An 18,950-nucleotide genomic window follows, 5' to 3' on the forward strand; every position below is an offset into this window, starting at 1 on the left:
CATCTTCAAACAACAATGTCTTTAGGATAGACGATGCAATGCCAAACACACACATACGCCAACAGGAAACACATACACACACACATACGCTTATCATCTCCAGGCTGCGTGAAAAACAGCCCCTCGGCCGAGTCCCCCGAGGTGCCGGAGGAGCCAGAGCCAGCTGAACTTGGCTTCCAATATCACAGGCACGTCACGCCCACTTGGCCTCAGCAGCAGTGCATTCCTGCAGAGCACATTGTCAAAAGCCAAATGGTTTCTCTGGTGCACAGGCTGACACAACCGCAAGCACATTTCATAAATGAGCCGAGCTCACACGGAGGACAGCTGCAGCTCACTCGCCCTGTCCCTGTCCCTGTCCCTGTCCCGGTCCCTGTTCCTGTCCATGTCCCGATCGTCTACACATCAACCAAGCCCACAACTCGATTCATAAAAAATCTATTCCAATTCATTTTTAACCCTCGTTTTTCAGTCGTTCTTTCATTAGTGTTCAAATTCCACTTTCCTGCTGAAACTATACAAAATTATATCAGAACATTGCGACGACGAGTTCGTTTTTATGCCATGTGTCTTTTATAGGTTTTAGTAGTAAAAGTATTGTGCATTGTGTTAAGAGAAGTTTAGGGTCATCTAATAATCAGGAAAGCAAAAATACACTCGATAAAAACCCAAAACATATTCAGTGTTGGACAGTAATGAAGTAAATGTAATTCGTTATTGTTCTTAAGGAGTTTTTTTTGTGTCTCTGTGCTTTACTGAAGTGTTTCCATTTTGGGGACAAGAACATTATCCTTTACATTATCCTACACCACATTTAGTGAAAAAAATCAGTCGTTCCTTTTAATTGATGAGCAGATAAAAGCGTATCTGATCAAACCAACAGCAAGGCACCAATCAGGGTAAAGCGTGAAGTCGTTTAAAAAACGGTTTTGTGTTCATGGTAACTGTAATAGAAATCAATCAGAGTCATTAATATCATTCTATTAATAGATCAGTGTGCTGAGAGTCACATTCGAGTCTTTACACAAGAAAATGAGGTGATTAAGTGAAGAATCTTGTGATAAAAATGATCACAGGAACATTAGAGTTATAATAAATCACTACTTTGGAAACTGAAGTACATTTAAGTACATTTAATTTAGTACACCACCACAACAGCCATGAAGGACAAGCGTGAAACTGGTGCTGTACAGCATGAGGATGTAAACAAACGCTAATCAAAGTTAGTGACATGCGATCCAGAGGTGCAGTGGCTGCTGGGAAATGTTGTACATGGTCCATAATTCAGACAAAAAGATAAACGTGTCATGTGAGACGTCCTACGTGTGTTTAATACTCATGTGATGCATTTATTGTTTCCATTTTCTGCCACTTGACTCTGATTGCACACACGTTATTCGGTAAAGTTTTACTTCCTTCTGAATCTCCACCTTTAATCTACAAAACAACAAAAAGATCAACATACTAACCACAGAAGGTCATGTCAGTTAGGAATTTGTTGATATCTGAAGAATAAAAATGTTTTTATCATATCATTTCTGAAAGATATTAAAGGCTTTTTATTTGCTAAATTGTGAATATTCAGAAGTACACAATATATTAGCTGTTATAAAGACCTCACTGTCTGTCTATTAACACACCGATAAAGCATTTTTGTTTTGGAGAATGAGAACAGCAACATTTCAGGCAGTGAAATGTGATCCAGATGTGATGGCATTGAGAGCACCAGGTCTGAAAAGTCCACAGGAAGTCCACAAATAGGCGTCTGAGAGAGAGGAAATGGGTCATTTATGTAGTGTTATATTGCTACAGGACGGTGAGGAAATGCAGCCATGAAGTACCTCTGTAGGTCTGTTAGAGCTGGAGAAGTTTCACTGGACAGCACTACATTACAGGTGTATCCTGATCACATGACCGAGGACAGAATGTAAATCAGAACGCAGGGTCGTCGCTAGCTATAGGCAGAGCAGGCAATTTCCTCAGGCCTCGAGCATGGATAGGGGTCTCCATAACGTAACAAACCTTTACACGTTCTACAATCAAGACAGCAGCGTAAAACAAGGCTCTTTGTCCATTATATATAAATATCTGTCACTCATCTGAAGTGAAAACACAGTTTAAACGCGGGTCTCCACCCTCTGAATGCCTGACGAGTCCTTCATCAACAAAATCCAACTTTTCTGCATTCTGACCTGAAGGCATTAAACTAAACTAACTTGGAGGTTGTAAAGCGAGACACTGAATTAACACGTGAAAAGAAAATGCGGCTCGTGATGCAGCCACGTGTATTTTTGATAATGAAGTATTTTTGAATTGCTGATTCGTTTGAATTGCTGATTTGTTAGGATCGTGATCTCTCAGTTCACAACATCGAGATGTTTTCAGACGTGAAACTTGCTGAATTACAACATTCTACATCATGTTGCCTTTTTGCACTGTATTAATCACTTCCAAATAATTCTTTACTGTGTTTTTCTGAACCAACTGATCTGAACATACAGGTGTAATCTGAATTTAAACAACAAAAACATCTCCTGAGTGAACTGACATTAACGCTGATTTCTACACGCAGGGTTTTCTAGTGTTTTCCAGGATTTTCTAAGTGGTAGCGTTTACTTTACCTTCAACACAATGACGTGGAACAGAGGGAGAAATATAAATACAGATGTGGATATTTGGTACAGTAAAGAGGTTCAGATCCAGACAGTGGCATTGTGTTCTTCAGGCCCAGTGTATACATTATACATGCATTTTAAATTATGAAAATGAGTAGGAGAAATGTAAATGATGCACAAATGGCATGTAAATGACTGTATAACGTGATCCACAGTGACGTAACGTGAGCTTGATATTATAAGGTGTAGATTAAATAACAGCCAGTCTGCATTTAGAATCTGATCCTGCCACAAAATAGCAAAATATAAAGCATTTAATATTTATATATTTGGTCCATTTTTTTGCAGAGGAGTGAATAATTCATGCTGAACAATTCAGAATAAATGGTGTTCCAGGCCAATACTAGTTACCAAATACTGATTATATTTAATAAGCAAATCTCTGACCATCCCACCATAGCAGTGGAAAATGAAGCCAAAGTTCTCCCTGTGCTGCTCAGAGAGAGGAAAAAGTGGAGTAAAAACAATGGTAAGTTCATTTGTGTAGGACTTCGATGTACAAAGCTTTCACCAGAAAACACCACCCATCCCCTGAAGTTCTACAGGAAACATGTTTTCTTACAACAGGTAGGAACTCATAGGAAATGACTGGGACAGAATTGTTTGTTTGAATGCACTCTGAAGATAAAAGTTCATTGTGAATCTGTTTCATGGTCACAAAGGTACTTTTCTGCAACTCAGAACTCTTGGAAAACAGAATAAAGGACAAACAGAAAGATCGACTGTGCTCTTCACTCGAGTCTGGGTGATTAACAGACAAACCATATCTAATGAAAGGAGTGTCCTGTCATTACACCACGGCCTACAGAGAGACCTGGTGAGTTCTTCTGTCCCCGTAACCCCTAAAAAGGAAAGAACGACTGCAGGAACACAGCTACAAGAGCGATAAGAAAGCTGAACTTTGACTTTGAGCAAACGGAACTATGGATTACCACACATGAGTAAACAGCAGGCGTGCTCGCTGCTGGTTTTACAAACATCCTCTGAGCCGTACATCGGCTTCCTGAATCATGAAACAATATACGAGATACGGCAAGATAAAGCCTGAGGGACTGTCAAGTTCACGAAACCCTCGTGTCCATTCCAGTGCTGAGAGCGAGGACGGAAAAACACGCTGAGACAAATAAAGTCTTTGAATAATTATTGTTCATCATCTGGTATAAAAAATTTGAGCAATTCCAATATAAATGTAAAGATCTGGAAATGTAAAAGTAAACATCATTATCACTATAAAAAGAAACATAGCCTACATGAACCACTAGCTAACTGTCAAATGTTTAGCTTTACTAGCATGCAGTTTGTTAGCTAACGTACAGGTTTCAAGCTCCAAAATCATCTCAAACTAAGTCTGCATTAAAATATATCCATCTGCATTAAAATATATTTAACCCAACATACGATCACCACAGAACAGCACGTGACATTTTACATTTAAAATATGAAAATTAGCTTTTATAAAGCTAGCTAGCTAGCTAGGCTACATCACACAGTTAGCAAGCAGCTTGGAGGAAAAGTCATTAATGGCTGAAGTTCTGGTTTTAACTCACGTAATATAATTTGCAGATTGGTGTCATGCTCAAGAAATGACACCGGGAAGGAGCTGATAAACCGCTTCATCTCTCTCAGATATCACTGCTTCCGTGCGGTTTCTGAAGCGGAGACACGGTTGACCAGATGTTTATTTTTGGCTAACAAAATTTTAATTATTTCAATTTTGTACCATTTTAATTGAATTGCAAATATCTGGAATAAATGCATTGTTTTTGTACTCAAACAGAAAAAATCAGTGAAAAGAAATATTTTATGTATTTATTTTTATATTGAAATCATTTGATTGATATTCACAGCTCACACTTGAAGTCGTAGTGAACCAGTGCAGTAAAGTGCACATGGTTTTTGCCACATTAACGTTAGATGTTTCACACACCACACTCCAGCTAAAGATCACTGCCTTCAGTAGGTGTTTGTGTGTCCTTTATTGCTGAAGATCTGACCATTTCCACAGTTCCTGCTTACGACAGCGTTTAAATGAACAACGCATTAAAACTCTTTCTCTTTTGAACTTTTGAATAAAAGGTTTTCACATAAGACTTTGCAGTGATTTAATGTAACAGAATTCTGAACCAAGTAAACCATGAACAGAAATAGAGACAGACTGATAGTAGCAGGAGTTAATGAGCAGGTGTACATGGTGTGTGTTGTGTATTATGGAAGTTTCAGTGTAAGGATGTTGAGGGTCACAGAGCTTTGCTGACATCAGGCATCACTCAGCACTGACTCCAAGGCAGCCAGGAGCATCGGATATTGGATTAGTGTGTTAATCTCTCCCACTCTTTCTTCTCACATTTTCTTTCCTCCTTTTTCTCCACCTTCCCACTGACCAGCTTTACTCCACCTTACTAGATGACCAAAGCTGAAAACCCCAAGTCTGTAAAATCAATAAATTCAGTAAATTCCTGCATCAGTATTTTTTTTTATTTACAGATGTGTATTTGGTGTCAGTTTTACAGAACATTTTGAGTTTTTATCCAAAGTTGAGGCAGGATACAGCTGATCGAAGGTGAGACACCGCTGATCAATGAAAGTTTGAGGAAAACATCAGTGCTTCACTAAACTGAAATTCAATTCAACCCAGTTTTATTTGTATATCACTTTTTAACAATGGACTTTATCCCAAAGCAGCTTTAAAGTAATAAATAGATTACAAATACAAGTAGTTTTCCACGACTTACATTGGAGATGCATTACAATAACTCCATAGTAACTTGTGTAAGTTGAGACGTGACCTATCCTACCCAGGATTGTTGAAGAGTGGTGATCAGTATGGGGTAGTGTAGTGTATTTTGTTACAAATGTATTAAAATACAGTACATAATTTAGCTACACAGAGCAATTTACACTAAAATAATATATAATCTATGCAGTATGTATGTATGTATGTAGCACTTTGTTCCAGTGTCCTGCAACGCAAATAAACTGGAGAGAGACCAGAGCTCCAGTTAGGCTTCAAATCACCAAGACGACTGAACATCTCTCACACGGCAGGAGATGCGTACATCCTGGCAGCGTCCCAACATATCGTATGCAAATTAAAATTCATAAGATAAATTGCATATTCAATTTTAATACTTTTATTATTATATTGTGTAGTTATTGTCATCGTAAGATTAAAAAATCTAACTATCAAAACTCTGCGACCTGTATACATTTTAGAATCAGGGATTCAGTTTATCCCTGATGATCAAGTCAGTGCTTACATAAGGAAGAAACCTTCAGAGGAACCAGACTCTTCTGACCCCAAACATCAATTCATTATAACTCGTGATTAAGACTTGAGTGTAAAGCTGATCATGGTGATTTCAGCACGAGGCCACTGCAGCAGACTGTTGATATCAATTACATTGGAGACTCCTTCCATTATTGTTAAAAATCCAACTCTGGTTTTATTTATTCTAGACTGCCATGCAGGTTCCTATAAAATCTATTCCTATAGAAACAATCACACACATCTGATTCGGGTTTAAGAGATCCTGGTCCATACTTGCTTCTCGATCTGCCTGATCAATCCTGAAGAACTACTTCTGGATGAAGTTCTCTTCAATCTAAGATCATTGCTGATGATGGCTCCACATAAACAAGAGAATCAAAAGATCACTGAGGTGCCACTGGTGGTTTCACTTAGTAATAATCATGATTGATTCAGACTCTAATTAATATAAACAGTTTGCTACAATGGTTTAAGATTACAATCCCAATTAACATTTTTAAATTCAATTCTCCATCACTGAACTGGTGAAAATCCGTCTGGTGAAAACCACGACAGGCAACAATTCAATTAATTTAATTTAATTAATTAATTTTACAATAGACACTGTCTCAAAGCAGCTTATAAGTTGTATAAAAATTTGTAATTTGACATAAGGAAGAAAACATTTAGAGGAACCAGAACCAAAAAGGAACCCATCCTCCAGTGGTGGATGAAGTACACAAACCATGTAGTTCATTTAGAGTAGAAAAACACACTTAGTAAAAAGGTTCTTGCCTTCAAATGTACTTCAGTTTCCAAAGTAGTGATTTATTATAACTCTAATGTTCCTGTGATCATTTTTATCACAAGATTCTTCACTTAATCACCTCAGTTTCTGTGTAAAGACTCGAATGTGACTCTCAGCACACTGATCTATTAATAGAATGATATTAAAGACTCAAACACTGATTGATTTCTATTATAATGATCATGAACACAAAACCTTCTTTAATAAAACGTGTAAATGAGGTCACGTGTGTGGTGGTGAGTTCGAGTCTGGAGTTTCTTCATCATTTATTCCTCTCTAAATGTTCTGCTTGATGTTGAACTGATGCTGAACTGTATGTTGGTGATCAGTAGATGCACCGAGCGCCGATCAGAACACGTGTAAAACAGAACACGTGTAAAACAGAGCGTGCGCTCGATCCTGATTGGTGACTCGCTGCGTGTTTCACCAGTTACGTTTTTATCCTCGTTAATAAAAAGAAACGACTGATTTCACTAAATGTAGTTGGAATATTTGAGTTTGAAATGTGAAGTTTCAGTAAAAATCTCCTTAAATGGAAAAACTTCAGTAAAATACAGACACGTGAAAAATCTACTTAATAACAGTAACACATTACATTTACTTCATTACTGTTCATCACTGCCATCCTCATCCTCAACAGCGAATGTCTATTCATTGCAGTCTTATTGTTGAGTTGTGTAGTAAAAAGTGCTTTAATGCAGAAAAAAACTGACTTCTTCATTGGGAATAAATGTATTAATTTAATATATATTTTTTAATATAATAATTTTTTAATTTGTACTATTTTATATTGTATTTATTTCAATAAGTCTCCTTTATAACAATGTAAATGGGGAAAAACAGCACTATACAGATAAAAGTGTATTGAATTGAGCTGAGCCAAATGAAAAGAGCCGGAATTCCCATCACTGGTATCTACCCTCCAGCCCACTTACCCCTCAGGGGGGCAGGACACTAAAGTCTTCTGGAGCATGGAAAGGAAGAAGGGGGGAATTTCGAAAGCACCTGCTAGGCGATGGCAGCCACCAGACAAAGGCACCTCTGTCCAATGTGAGTAACAGTGACTCGAGCCCTTTCCTCCAGCCATGCCAGGACCACAGCAAGCCTTTCTTACAGTCTTTACTCTTCATCTCACTGCACAATGGCTGACTGTTTTTCCCAGGAACCCCTGCGAGACGCCGTGGCCCTGCAGGACCAGTGTTAGATTATGGTTTTGGTTCTATAGTGGAGGAAAGAAAGTGCTGCTGCTGCTCTCATTACTGACCACACTGTCTTTCCTCTGTCCCAGACTAATCAATTCCACAGAAGCAGTTCGGAGGAACTCTACAAACCTTTTGAAGGAGTTTCCATTACCTTCAGATCCGACTCTTCTTTTCTTCCCTTCTCAAACAAGTGTCTGTCTTTCATTATGTCATGCTTTTCTTTCTTAAAAGTTCTGTCTTCAAACCACCACTGCCTCTTTAAAGAGGAAATTTAACTTCCTATTAACACACACATACACACACAGAAGAAAAGCATATCTCAGATAACTCTCTACTCTGGTGGAGTGTGTGTGTGTGTGTGTGTGTGTGTGTGTGTGTGTGTGTGTGTGTGTGTGCTTCCCACCCCAGTGCATTAGTGAATCTACATTAATCTTGGCTGACACAGGCCAGGAAGGGCCTCTGAGGGAGCCGGGGCTGAACGCACTCACGCCGCCTGCTCAAATATTTATCCAGGATGTTTTTTTGCACTGGTGAAGAAGAGGCAGGTCATAGGTTAACTAGATCAAAATTAAAAACTCATTTACTAAAAAGCAGAGACACACATTCTACTTGGAGTAGAACATTTTTAGTCTGCTGCGAAATATTACACAAAATTTCTGCTCATTTAAAACTGAATATAAACACAAAGATACTATTCAGTATTCAGGTTTTATTACTCGGTCACCGTTTAACCCACAGCATGTGTGTGATATTGATCGTTCTTCGTATAAAAGGTCAGGTTGGAATAACTACAGTTGTTTTAAGGTTAAAGGTGAGTTGATACAAAAACTATTTCTGTTTGTATTTTGGACAGTCGTAAAAAGCAGGTCAAGTTTATTTCTATTGTGATTTTCACAACACACATCGTCTCAAAGCAGCTTTACAGAATGTAACAGTGAAGGTGAATGGTGTGTGTTTATCCCTGATGAGCAGCATGGAGACTGTGGAAAGGAAAAACTCCCTTAGATGTTATGAGGAAGAAACCTTGAGAGGAACCAGACTCAAAAGCAGAACTTCATTCTCATTTGGGTGACATCAAGAGTTTGATCATAAATCTTTCAACAATACAGAACACTGGAGAGTGAGAACTAACATGAGCACTGGAGTGTGTGATTATGTAACGGTGGAAGCTGTGGAACCAGTGGTCACTACATGGCCTCTCTGGATGAATGTGTATGTGACAAATAAAATGTGATATTATTTGATTAGATTTTTCTCACAGAAAAGCCTCTCCTGACTTCTACTTCACTTAGTCCTCCAAACTACAGGCTTGGACAATGAAACTCTTCTACCTGACAGGTATGATGACCGCACACCAGAGTTCAGTTTATTTTTATTTCTAGAGTGATTTTAACAAGGGGCATTGCCTTAAAAGCTGCTTTACACAGATAACGTGGTAATAAAATAATGTATATGTTTGTTCCTTATAGTTATAAGTTTGTCCCTGATGTGTGATTCAGTGACTGTGGTGAAGGAAAAACTCCCTGAGATGGCATGAGGAAAAAACCTTGAGAGGAATTAAACTCAAAACGGAACCCGTCCTCATCCTCAACACCAAATGTCAATTTATTACAGTTCCATCACTGTTAATGTGTGCAGTGTTTGGTGATTAAATGCAGCCTGTGGTCCTGAGCCATTTCCAAAATTCCAAAAGTTCCAAAGAGCCTCTGTAAATCTCACTAATCTTCAGAAAAACATTAGAAGTTCAGCTGTCCAGGAACAAGACAGTACAAGAACAACTTCCTATAACCAGTTTATTACCAGTACCAGTTCAGAGACCAGTGTGAAAAATTACTCACTTTGACCGTCCCACTGACCTCATCTCACATTCTCCAAAGGAGCTGCAGTGTGCAGCCTGAGTGGTCAAGCAGAGACGAAAGATTTTTACTTCCCAGACAATGTTCATCTAAATCAAGTCCGACACTCTCCACATCATCATCATCATCATCATCATCAGGGGTTTGTTTTAATCTTATACTACCAAATAGTTCCTGCTTCTAGTTCCTGCTTCTCTTTGTCTCTGCTCCACACAGCAGGATCTCCAGAGCAGCAGGAAACTTCATGGCTAAGGATTTGGCAGCACGGCTCAAATTATCCTTCATTCTTTTGAATGATTGTGAATTTTAGTGCATGTTCTACACAGCAGACCCTCAGGAGCCGGGCGTATCGAATGTACCGTGTCAGCAGTAGCGTTTTTACCACAACTGTAGTTTTACGCAACTCGAAGTGAATCAATTAAACACAAACATTTTCATGAGTTTATCAGGAATGTTATTATATTTACTGCTTAGCTCAGTGTCTTATAAGTCACACTTAAAAAAAAAGGTTTTACATTTACTTTGTGGTTTTGGAGCCTGAACACGAGAATGAAGAATTCAGTTTTTTATTCCTGAGAGAAAAACATCTGTTGGTGGCCCTCAAGGCCAGAAATATATCTAATACCACAACAGGTTTAAGCCCTGAAGCTAGCTGAGATTTTTCTGTTTTTATGACTCGGGGAAAATACATCAGAATAGAAGCGTTGTCATGTATATATGAGGAGAAAAGTTCTGACAAAGACGCTTCTCAAGAATTGTAGCATTATAGCATCAATCACCTGATCCGGATCCTGACGTCTCAAATGTTGTCATTAATGAATAGACAGAAGGATGCAAGTGAAGTAAAACAGTTCTTTGTTTAGCCTGAGATCATTCAGAACATGAGGCAAAGCTCATAATCAATACTAGAACAGGAACAGGAAGTCTACAAACAAACCCAATAATAAAACTCAGGAGTGTCAGGATAGGAACTGAGTAGGTACATTTTAATTTCAGTATGAATTCAAGTCTCTTGTAATGTGTGTGTGTGTGTGTGTGTGTGTGTGTGTGTGTGTGTGTGTGTGTGTGTGTGTGTGTGTGTGTGTGTGTGTGTGTGTGTGTGTGTGTGTGTGTGAGTGTGTGTGTGTGTGTGTGTGTGTGTGAGTGTGTGTGTGTGTGTGTGTGTGTGTGTGTGTGTGTGTGTGTGTGTGTGTGTGTGTGTGTGTGTGTGTGTGTGTGTGTGTGTGTGTGTGTGTGTGTATGTGTGTGTGTGTGTGTAAGAGTGTGTGTGTGTGTGTGTGTGTGTGTGTGTGTGTGTGTGTGTATATCTTCCCAGGAGAATGGAGGTTATTATAACAGCATATTATTATATTACCCTATTATTATAACTTGTTAAAAAAGAAGTACATTCCAATCTTATGCTCATTTGTCCACAGATGAAGTTTTGTTCATGAAGTGTGTTTCAGACATCCACTATAAAATATACGTCTTTCGTGGAAAACATTTCGCATTAGCTCTTAATAAATAGAGGGCTTCATTTAGCTCCTGAGTTCCTCAAGCCCACAAAAATGCTGAGAACTTCAGAGCTAAGGCTACACAGTGGAGAACTCCAGGGAGCAGTTGGATTCTATGAGACAGTACTGAAGTGAGACACTAGATTATCCGTTTAAAGCTGTTATTACGTGACATTCTGAACTCCCCTTCTGTTTTCATTTGTTAACTCCATATAGGCATTTAGCCTCGCGATTCTTTTCAGTTTGCCCATTTTGGCCTGATTCTTTTCCTCCCCTTTCTTCTTCGAAAGCGAGGGAGGGTGAGCGAGCGAGGGGAAGGAGCTGAGCGCTTGAAGAACGTGATTGTGTTTATTTGTGGGCTGTGTGTGGGACACAGGAAGCCTCAGGGGCAGAGCCCCTCGCTGTTTGTTATGGAGTGAAGAGGAAGCTGTTAGTGGTCTCTGTCCTCTGTAACTGCAGGGATGTAGTCCTTATGGAGCCGGCTCTGCTTCTACTTTAATTATTCTCTTAAAAACAATGAGAAAAGACATCTACCGTCTTTCAGAAGCGTTAACTGAAAGCCCCTCTTGACCTATTTGGCCTGTTCATGATGTATTTCAGATCTAATCGTCAATTCACGGCATTCCAGCAAACATCTCCATTCCTTCTGTACACAGACGCAGCTCAGAAAAGCATGTTATGAAACAAATATGGCTTTCCTTTTCTATTTCTTCTGCAGTTCACTCTGAGGTTTCCCCCTCTGTTTCCGTAATTTGACTTATTCACCACATCCAGTTGAGTTTCTAGCTGGTGTCTTGGCTTGCAGTGGCCAGGCTTTTTCTGGAACATTCTACCCCCTGCTAGCTCTCTCTTGTGTGGTTTTCCTCTAAAGCACATGGCTTGTGTCCCAGAGGAGGATAGAACGGCTTGTGGATTGGGGCAAACATGGTCAGGCTTCTCTCACATGGGCATAAACATCCACCACTCGAAACAAGAGGCCAAGAGACTGCTTCATTCAACAATTTGTTCTGTTTCCAAATCTTTTTTTTTTTTGCCTTTGCCTTTTATTGCAAAATGGAAGGAATTAAAAAGAAAAGAATAACTCTGTTATTGTCGGCCATTCCTGCTTCACTATACCCTGTGCTTCCAGTAGAGAAAAAGCACATTTACTGCTCTGGGAGTGACTGATGCCCCAGAGCCGGGACACAACATAGTATTTCTTTGTTAATGAATAATTTCCGCAGTCACATCCAGCCCCTGTGGATTGTTTTACTTTCGCCACAAAACGTAGACGCGGGCTTAAGGAAAATTATACTTTGAGCAGCACAGAAAACCAGAAACAGACTTTCAGCTGTAAGAGTCAGATATAGAAACAGAGGCTTGAAGTGTGGTTAGTTCTGAAGTCTAATTTACAAAAAGGCTTGATTGTGGTCTATTTTTTGTTGCAGGAAAATTGTTCCCAAACCCACACAAAACTGGGCCATGCTCCGAACAAACATATTTTTGGCCATTGAACGAGACTTAAAAAACATATAGGTCCTGATTTAGAGCGAGCGGAGACGTGTATCAACACATTTTCCTGTTATATAAGATACGACAGAGGGCTGTTCATTTCTCCTTTACAGAGCAGTATATGGGTGGGTGGGGGGTTGGTTCGCCACCTTCACTATCAAACACATGACGTCAGCAGCTCGGTGTTTAGAGTGTGATCAAATTAAAGAAACTGTTATGTACCTCATGGCAAGATTTTCAGTCATTATGATTCTACATAAAAAATCTTTACCTTTCTGAACTTCTTAAAGGCCCTATTCTTTCCCTTACTGGTGGCAGCGTGGCAGCAGGGGGGCAGATTTAGTAGACAGCTCTTGCAGTGGAGCAGACAGCATCATTTAACACTTTATGGATCATACGTGCTGTAAACGTTTTTTGGCGCTAGCTGAGCGCGACTTGCCAACACCACCCAGAGATCTCCAGTCACCAGCAGCGACTGCCCTCTGCCCCCATCCCTCTTTATCAGACTGTTAAAACAAGGAGCAATTGTAAATAAGTCACAGGTGACCCTTGCTCTCGGGCTGGAAGAGGGAGGCCAAATTAAGGAAAATAATTAACCTAATCCAGGACCCGGATGGCTAGTTTACGGTCACCTAATAAAGCCAGCAGGACGTCTGGCTCCACAGTGGTGCAGAAGTGTGTGCTGTGATATTACAGTTTATCTGTTTACTGCTGGTTTATGTGGGTTTTTGGCTGTAACCTCCTGTCGTCTGCGTGATGTGAGTTTTAATGTGTGTTTTAGAAGAGAATATCCTGTAACACAACTTATTTTATTCCTCTTTATTCTGTGTGTTTTTTTGCCCTAAGAGTTCGGTTTGCTTGGTGTAGTGTGGTGGTAAACACCTGAAACTGAATCCGTGGTGCATCAGTCAGAATTGATCCTGAGTACAAACTCAGTGTGAAAACAGCAGACAGGATAACTGGGTTATGAAGCAGCTTTATTCCTTCATGACCAGATCCTGTGATGATCCTCATCGACTGCAGTGCAGCTGAGGAGATACACCGTGCTCTGACCTGTACAATGCCCAAGCCTTTATGTGAGGTTAGGCACTAAGATTTTTCTCTTCATGTTAAAATGCACTTGTTATAGGCAACAATCGAAGCTACGATATGAAATGTGAGCTTGAAAGAACATTGGTTGTTCTGGTTTACTGCAAACTCATAATGTTATAATATTGTATCAGTTTTCATCAGCAAGATGAATAAGAGGTACACACACTCGTACAGATAAAAATCTAAACCAAAATATGTAACAATAAAATATATATAACAGTTTAAATTGAATGGAAGTATAAACTAAGAGAGATTATAACATGGTGCAGGACGTCTTTCACTCTGTGATATAATTAATATAAATTCTGGTTACTGCTCTGAAAACAACATTTTACAACCTAACACTTTTTTGTTTTGATTAGATGTTTAAAATAAGGTTAAATGCCTAAAAATGCAGCTGATCATCATCTTTAAACCCTGCAAGTAAAAAGCTTTACAGCTTTAAATCTCTTAAACACTTAAGTGTAATTATAAAGGACAATTGCATAACGATCCCACCAGAATCATCTTTTTTCATAAACATCCTTTGACTGATGAATAATCGTACGGAAGCATAATGCTGTCTGTCATCATGTGGCTTTCTTTAGGAGAATGCAGATTTTAAACCTAAAATTATACAAGGAAACATCTGGCAGTGGCCTGACCTAACCTGCAGGCTTCATGAATCAACAGTACAGATGTGCAGAAGATTCCAGATGATTTCAGACAACGAGCAGGGCTGGTTCTGGGTCATAGAACAGCTTCATCTGCAAGAATGAAACGTTCTTCCTGCCAAGCAACAGAGAAGAAACTGTACATTTTTAGTAAAGGTGAAGCCTCCATGATGTTCAGTCCTTATTTCAGAGCCCTTCTGCTTGTTTATCAGTTTCAGGATTAAGAGGAAAACACACAAAAGCGTCTGGTGTAGAAATATCAGCACTCTGCTCTACTCAGACACACACACACACACACACACACACACACACACACACACACACACACAGGCAGACCCTTCTTGGAACACTTACACACTTCTGTATATGGTCATAGGTTTTCGATAATGCTCCAAGTATGTGTTCCACTTCCCTCTGGCTTGGATTTTCACCAGGCCATTTTTCAAACCATGATTTACAATATTAATTAGATTGATATAAATAGAGCTTCAGGTTTACCAGCCTGTAGAACTCAGTGTTAGAGTGAGGATCCATGTGGGGAAGGATTTATATAATAAAACAACAGCCCTATTCAGCCAATAAATACAAATTCAAGTCACAAAAGTCACAAAATAGAAAAACAGACAGGAAATGGACACAAAAACACAGGATTCAACAAACTAGGAGTAAAAATCAAAACATAGTAAAAACACACAGAACACACACATCGACCTGCGTGTAACTAAAGATGAGATCGGGTTAAAACCGTGGTCATGTCACTGTTCTGTGTATCTGGTATATGTGCTTCTTCACCAGCGTTTTTAACTTCTCCAGATCTACTCATTTATAGCAGATATCTCAGCAGGTTCTCCACACCATAGGAATAAAGACCTCAAAATACTCAATAAGAAATTCTTCTGATTTCCTGGTTTAAGTGTTTTAGCTGACCTTTTGATCATAGTTGGTGTTCTAATGAGAGACTAGTCCTAATATTGGTCAGAATGTCAGGAAAACCATCTGGATATGAAATGAAATCTGTTTTCAGGGTTGGATGGATATATGATATATATATCTGTGGGCAGATTCCTGGTTCGTTCTGGACTGTGCACATTCTTGACAGAGTCTTGCATCCTGCATTAAAATGTTCAGTGAATGCTAACAAAGGTTGATGGTATTCTGGATTTCCTTGGCGTCTGGAATGGTTCCCACATGGTTTAAAAAACAAATATTTCTGTACGTTTGTCATTTTGAAGTCTAGTGATGTTCATGATGTTCCAGAAACCTTATTGTCATTTATTGTCTTGTCCATTCCTACAATTCCAGAATGGATCTCAGGAACTCTTCCAAAAGTATCTCACACATGCCAGTCTCAACGAACTCTCGATTCTCTTGTAGTCATGTGTGATCTTGATATACAATGGTAAGAACATAATCTGTAAGTAATTCAAAAATGGTTCAAGAAGCAGAAGACTGAGGAGGCATTGAGCAGTCCATATGATATTCATGATGTTTGGTAATTAAGGTAATTAATGTTTTGTATTGATCCTCCTCTCTGAGATGTTTGAGGTTGTAGGTGTATGTAAATTCCAGGTGGTAAAGATACATGTGCTTTGTTCCTGCTGTATAAGTGTTGGTGGTGCCAGAGGTAAAAGAGATCTACACTGTATAGTGATTATTCAGTTCTTTATTGTCGGAGCAGGAAAGTACTGAACATATCCCAGAGTTAATGCCTCCTTTTTACACTTCACCACCGCCTGTGCTGCTGGCAATGATGGATAAACATTATTCTGTTGGACGAGGTTCAGAAATCCAGTCATGTAATGAAGAGGCAGTTAATGTCTAGATGAGGATCTGGGCAGTTTTGTGTCCATCTTGGTTCTACAACATCCACAGTAAGACCAAGTGTATTGTTTTTAACAATAAAGATAAAGAATAGAGATTTGTCACAATGTTCATTCGTATAAGTAATATTCTAATCAAACTGAATTGAGTAGTGAATCCATTCCAGAAGCAGACATGAAAGACCAAGCCATGGTACTGCCTCCACTGGGCTTGAGTAATAAACTCATAGGAGCTTTGGATCATGAGCAGGTCCTTTCTTTTTCTGAACTTTGGGCTTTTTTTCCACTAGAGGTCGGTCCTGATCTTATCTGTTCATAAAACTCAGAACACCTCATTTAGAGCTCATCTCAATATTCGGAATTTTCTCATGGCCAAACGTATCACTTCTTTCTTCTTAGAACTTAATCTTGCATGACCCACATCCATAAAGTCATTCTAACTCACTTTGATGGAAAGTGCTTGTTTATTGTGGTAAATATGAAGGAGACCAGTCCAGCACTCACCCAGTAGGTCATTCTATTTTATATGTGGAATACACCGTACAGAGGAGAGATTTATTGGAGATATCTGAAGATTTTTGCTTTAGAAGTAAGAATAATAAAATGTCTTTCATTCGTAGGTTTGCTGTTTAACAAACATACAAAAAACTTTCGGATGAATTGATGTCAGTTTATGGAATTGAACACAGTTAAAAAGCACTGTGCACTAACGTCTTTCTAACTCTAGATCCCTCATCCAGAGAAAATGGTGGCCTTATGTCTCTGGTGTTTGGTCTGTACAACAGATGGTAACATCTTCACTAAGTTTTAATTCCTTTTGTGTAGAAGGAACACATTCAGATTCATGCTGAAAACTTCTCTCTGAGATTTATCGACCCAGAATCCCAGTGTGAAGGCACATGCATTATGGAAATGTTATAAATACCACATAAATATGTTTATCTTCTCATAAACACAACCTGGAACTACTGCATCAGTGAAGGAAAGTTCTGGTAGATCAAAATAATACGGCTGAAGGTATTGATGATATTAGTGATTTTTAGTGTCCATATTTGACAAAATATCAAACGTTTATAGAAACCAGAGGAATATAAATTTGTTAGAGGCCGAGGCTCTGGTCCATCACCTGCTCATGATCCAGCCATGCCAGTGCAGAGGGAAGAAAGAAAAGAGAGCGAGGAAGTTTATATAGTCAACACTGGAACTTTTGCAGAAGAATGGCTATTTATAAAAGCAGTGATCCCTTGCTAAAATTAATAAATATGCACAATTAAAGGCATCCTGTTATTTTGTGGTCTGGACTGAGGAAGTTATTTTGTGGTACACTGATAATTTTGGTTAGAACACTAAGCTATAAATACTGTCAGCACTACTCCCTCCCAAGTACCAAAGAAAAATCCGGTGTTTGGGAAAACAACTGTGAGGGGTGGGGTACGGGGTGGTGTGGGGATTTACAGATGAATACGTTTTTCACTTCAGCGAGATTGTGCACCATTCAGGCCGAGCCACTGTCACCAACTGTGAGGAGAAGTGTGAGGAAAGTGGTCGCTGAGTAAATAGTGCCAGGAAATAGTTTCAAAAGTCTTTCATTAATATTCCAGATGCTTTAATACATAAACAACTTGGGAACAGCTCTGTGGAAATTCGATTTACTATGTGACGGAACAATGCAATACATCTCTTTTCCTCAAACCGATCTCTGTCTGCCACCAGCAGCCTGAACTGGCATCGGGTAACTGGTGTCTGAGGAACGTCCTGGAAACATGTAGCTGGGGGAGAAGGTCGGCGTTCATTAAGCTGAGCACGGAATACATGAACTTTATCACTTTTCTCAGTTGTTTGGTGGATGTTGCAGTGTGCACAATCACTCGTAGATGATCCTAACTCTCAGAGCTGTTTCTTAGGGGTGTTCTTAATCATGGAGGAGCACACAATGCAGGATTCATCAGCTAGAAAATGAAGCATGCTGGCAAATATCGTAGCCTCCGCGTTTGCTCGCAGACTGACCAGACGTGCACTGAGTAGTCCCAGAGCCGCAAAATGAGTTAGGAAACTGTGTCTAAAACCGTGTAATGTGCATTCAGATTTCGGTGGGAGGAAATCCAGATCAAACTGTAATCAGTTGCAACCCCCAGCCTTCCTCACATCCTCCTCTTCCAGCGGCTGTTTGTCTCCAGACAGCCAAAAAAAAGCATGTTGCTGCCCTTCTCAGAGTTCATGTGTTCCCAAGGGAAACTCAAGTGGCATTTCCTACTGAGGGCAGCACCATTACACACAGGCAGAGGGTAGAAAGCAAGAAATGGCTTTTATGGCTTAATGGAAATTGTTTTACAATCACCTCCACCAAGGTCTCATGATGTTCCTAACAGTAACACAGCGTCAGGGTGCTTAGTTTTATATTTATATTATTGTTTTAATCATAACAAAACACATAGAATGTAATTAGTAAATTTACACTATAACATGATCAAATGAAGTAAAATCAGAATCACAATAATCCAAACACAAAGCTAGATTACATTAGAGTCGAGTAAACCCTCGGCATTCCATTCGATGGCTAAACATAAACAGACCCCTATTCAATCCGGGTGGGTTCCTCCGTGTCGTCACTGT

At 39.4% G+C, this 18,950-nt stretch overlaps 1 long non-coding RNA gene across 1 annotated transcript; it reads left to right on the forward strand.

Moving 5' to 3' along the window:
- Positions 1 to 13,429: 13,429 nt before the first annotated feature.
- On the forward strand, positions 13,430 to 17,547 carry LOC124398125. The gene is made up of 3 exons (XR_006928021.1): positions 13,430 to 13,530; positions 13,619 to 13,853; positions 14,452 to 17,547. It is a non-coding gene; the product is annotated as an uncharacterized LOC124398125 (long non-coding RNA).
- Positions 17,548 to 18,950: the final 1,403 nt, after the last annotated feature.

This window comes from Silurus meridionalis, chromosome 15 (genome assembly GCF_014805685.1).
Source record: "Silurus meridionalis isolate SWU-2019-XX chromosome 15, ASM1480568v1, whole genome shotgun sequence".
Taxonomy (NCBI): Eukaryota; Metazoa; Chordata; class Actinopteri; order Siluriformes; family Siluridae; genus Silurus; species Silurus meridionalis.